Below are 4,921 nucleotides of genomic sequence, written 5' to 3' on the forward strand. Positions count from 1 at the left end.
GGTAAACAGCGAATATTTCACTAGTGAACAGAACTCCTCTACAATCCAGATGTGCAGGACTGAACGGCAGTGTCTTTGGGGAGTGCACATCTGCCCTCTTTAAAGGGCTCTGGAACCGGAGCAGCTGCTCCAGTAAGATTCTCAAGTGACCTTAGTGACACGACAGGGGAGCCCTGGTTCAATGCGCTGTTGAACTCCACAATACACAGCTCTTTGTTATAACACTTTACTTCCCAAAAAGGTTTGCATAGTCAGGAAGGATGGGCTTTATATGCACCTACAACAGAAACAAAACTGGACTTACCTTGTACTCTAAATTCTGTCCTTCATGTGACTAAACAATTCATACGTCCTTACATGTCAATCCTCCAGCCCTCCAATTTACCTCATTACAACTTTTGTTTAAAGGCTCTGTAATGACTTCAAAACCTCTCCCCCACTTCAAGAGCTTGGTAACTTAACAGAGCTGTGGAAACAAACTTGAGAGCGCAGAGTCTCTTTGGAAACAATTGGGACCTTAAAGAGTGAACTAATGCCATGTTTGAGGAGACAAAATAAGCACTAGTCAGCTGAATCAAATCTGAAAATCACAGGAATGAGCATTGCCCGGAATTTCAGGGGGGAAAATTCCTTGCTTGTGTTCAGAGGAAACAAGTTAGTTTATTTTTCAAGATATTTTACTCAGTTTCCAACAATATAGGTTGCGTGTTACATGTCCAGAAGACTAAATTCTATCCCCAAATCCTTCTAGTCTGTTGCTTGCAAAATCCATTAAGTTCAGGCACAAGCAAGCCAGACTCATCTCTTTTGCTCCTGATGCCTATTACATATAAATAGTAATTATTGTTTCTGGCAAGGCTCTTGTGTCTCTTATGATTTTGTATTTTAATGATCTGATTTCTTAGTACTCTCTACTGAAAGAATATATTTAACAAGCATCCACACTTCCTCCATGAGAGGGTTTTTAAATTATGAATGTAATAAAGACAAGGATGTTGCCAGATGATTAATAGCTTAAAGAGACATTTCTTACCAAGCCGTCATTTCTCCCATTTGCCACACATTCAATCCCTGTACATTTTTATAACGTTCAGCAAGAAATGCAGTTTAACTCTAGAGCTACATAACCAAGTTAATCAGCAGTGCTATTTTTGTTTCATATAAAAGGAGTAAAAGCAAGTCAAGTTCTACCTGTTCTACTGACAGATCTACATTTTTAGAGTATCTCCTTAGTATAAGATAGATGTCTACTATACGCAGCTTCCTTCTATTTAATGCATATAAGATGCCTCATTTTGTAAACTGGTCACAGCTCAAACTACAGAAAGTTGTAACATTGCACCACTATAGAACACCCCCCCACACAAAGTCATTGTCTGCAGTTCAGAGTTATTAGAGCTAATCAAATTGAGATACTTCTCCAGTGAGTGAGATCCCAAACTGAGCTCCTGTCAACATTCCCCTTAAAAATCATTTTAATTTTGTTTTAAAAATTAGAAAGGTGAAAACACACTGCTCCATGACAACAGGGTTAGGGTCAGTGCTCAACCTTAGTACTTTCATGCAATGCAAACACACACCCAAACATAGTTGTGATTTGGGAAATTTATGAATCTAAGTCACTTTCTAAGGTTTTGGGTTTTTTTAAGTTTCCTTCTTAACTTGAACAAAAACTACAGTGGCTACAACAACAAATACTGAAAACTCCCAGGAAATAAAGGTGGCATAGGTATTATACTAGAGATAAAATGCAAACTAGCAAAAGAAAGGAAATTTTTCCAGGTGTGCCTAATCATCACCAGGGTAATACACAAAATATGCACGATGTCTCACTTGCAACCCACAAAAAGGTGTGGCAGCACGTTGCAGTCAGTGTTAAGGTTCAGCTTTCATTCAGCAAGATACTTGTCGACAAGACAACCACACCCAGGCTTAGACCCATTCTTGAGTACCTTGTGGAATCGATTTCCTTTATGCATATTTACGTCGGCAACAGAGTCTGTCATTTTAAACTAGAGATTCAGGCAAACTGAAAATACGGAATAAAACCACAATTGCCAGTCAGTTTACAAGTGTTACAATTCGGGTAGTTTGAGTTATACCAAGAATCCCAAAATCGGTAAAGCCCCCGTTTCGTGCTTGTAGTACAATCTGATTGTCGACTGGACAAATCTCTTCAGAACAAGATACTATATTTGCTATGTATTCGACAAAGCAGTTTAGAGTGATTTATGAAAGTCTACAATACCACATTAATGGAATTGCCGACAGCCTTAACTACAGCCACATAAATATGCCTGTTATAATAAAGGCACTCTCCACAGATCTGAAGCACTATACGAAATAGCAAACTGACTGCAGGTTATGAACTCCATCTCCTTTAAGGGATGAGAAGCATTCTTGAACAAGACTTAAACTGCCCAAGTTTCACAATGTAAACACTCCAGTGTGTCATGTTCTGAATGCCCATGATGAATTGCAGCCCTACACTAACAATTATGTAAGTAAAGTGTACATTTAATATCTTAGTTCAACTTTCCCTTGCATTCCTTTTTCAGATTCCCCTCATTGGAATGTTAAGCTGCATATTTGAGTGTCTCTTCTCTGCAGTGCCCCATAATCAACTGAAATTAGAATACTTCTCAACAAACCACTGGCTGACAAGCTGGCAAATAGATGAGTTTAGAGAAACGCATCCAATTCTCCACTTCACTCCTAACGTCACAAGGCTGCAGATTAAAGATGCAAGATCCATTTCTTTTATTAAATCAAGAAACGTGCATATATGAAATCATTTCAATGCATCTGTTTTCCAGTTAAATATGAGGGTTATAAATGTGCTGTGCCATGGCTGATGCCACCAGCTAGCTGGCCTAGAGACTCTTCCCCCTCTCCCATTTTGTGTAATTGAATTTGGGTTCTTAGCAAGTAGGTATCAAGCCACAAGATGGCAGGAAAAGGATCAACTGTAGGCCGATGTCTAAATCATGAATGAGAAACCCTAAATTCAGAGATCTAGGCCAGTGGTTCTCAAGCCACTTGCGGCCCAATCAGCACAGAGCTGGGGTCCATCCGTCATCAGAGCCATACAGTTAGTATATATATTATGTGGATGCAGCCCATATAACAAAGAGCTGCGTATGTGGCCCACAATGGTAAACAGATTTAGAACTACTGATCTAGGCATAGTCTAGATCAGGGGTTCTCAACCTGGGGGTCATAACCACCCTGCCTTTCCCCTACTGCTAAATGGGAGGGCATTCCGAGATGGCCCTGGTTTGGAAAAGGTTGAGAAGAGACGTTGGGATAGGTTAATCATAAGAAAAGGTTCCAAAACATTGGTCTCTCAGTCCATCAAGTGACCAAAGATTCCAGTGAATTAGGAAATCCAATACTCAAAGACAAGGACTCCTCTATGGAAAGTGCTCGGTCATTTCTGATCGGAGAACAGACTTGCTTAGGAATCTCACATTCTGAGAAGTGTCCCATTTGGCATACCACCAACATAATTCATTTTTTTAAAAGTTGCCTCGCCTCTCACCAATATCCTAAATTACAAAAGCGGACATCTAAAATCAAAACGACTTACCATCATTCATGTGATTTATTCTTTGCATTTCACTCACCTTGGATAGCGAAACTAGACTAAGTTTCATTTTTATTTAAAGGCCAACGTATGCAATTTTTGGTCCCAGACACTATGACAGGTGTGCTGGGGTTGTATTCACAATAGTATAGGGGAATGCTTAAATAAATCCATGGACTTTTCTAAACAAAGATGCACAAAGTTTAAATCTTGAGCTTACAACTACTTAGGCCTTGAACCAAGTGCCCAATTCAACGAAGTATTTGAGCAAGCGTCTAACTTTAAGCATATGCTTAAGAACCTTGCTGAATTGGGAGGCAAGGCTTGATGCTGCAAGCCCTTGTGTGGTGTACGGTTGGGAGCACAAGGCTGTTACACTATGCATGAGCACAAAATACGACTAAGTGCTCAGCATAATCCTCTGCACAGAGCAGCCCCTCTGGGCCTACTCCCTTACTTGAAAAAATGACTGTGTAAAGAAAGGGGAACAGCAGAGCATGGCCAGAAAGTGGGCGAGGAGATGCCATGCATAGGCGTTTAGTTACATGTTCTCTCCTATTCAGTCTCAAACCTCTACTAGGAGTTGGTGTGGTGATGTCACCAATCCAGCATCAGATTCCCCTGCATTCTGTCTTCCACTTAGCCAGGCAACATTCCTACACCACATGAGGCAGGATCAAATCTGTAGTACATCTTACTTAGATCAGTGGGGGGCAACCTGAGGCCCGCCGCTTCCAGTGGCCGGGAACAGCAAACCGCAGCCACTGGGAGCTGCGGGCGGCCGTGCAAATGTAAAACGGTCTGGCGGCCTGCCGCAGGTTGCCCACCACTGTCTTAGATTGTATGCTTTTTGGGTCAGGGACTGTGTCTTTTTGTTCTGTAAGTACAGCGCCTAGCACAACGGAACCCTGAGCCATGATGAGAGCTCCTAGGTGTTACCACACTACAATTCATAAACAAAAAGGGGATGACGAGAGTTTAAGATAGTCAAGTACCATGGAGAGGAGCGGAAAGATATTTTTTGACTGAATTAAAGTTATAGAATGGTGGGGGGAGGGAAGGAGAAGAGAAATGGGAGGGACAGAACAGCTGGGAGGGAATCCAGTTTCAGAAGAGAGACCCAGAAGGAAGATGCCTGAAACGTACCACTTCACCTTAGGTAAATTCTATAAATAGGCTAAGACTTGAATGGTTGCTAGTTACCAAACCTGAGGTTAAAATGAAGCTTTGCATCTTCAGGGTCGGCTTCATCATTCTCCCTCTAACGTTCCAAGACACATGCACAATCATCAGGGCTCCCAAAGCACATATGAACATACTGTCAATCTGAAAAGC

The sequence above is a fragment of the Eretmochelys imbricata genome, chromosome 9, assembly GCF_965152235.1.
Source record: "Eretmochelys imbricata isolate rEreImb1 chromosome 9, rEreImb1.hap1, whole genome shotgun sequence".
Classification (NCBI taxonomy): domain Eukaryota; kingdom Metazoa; phylum Chordata; order Testudines; family Cheloniidae; genus Eretmochelys; species Eretmochelys imbricata.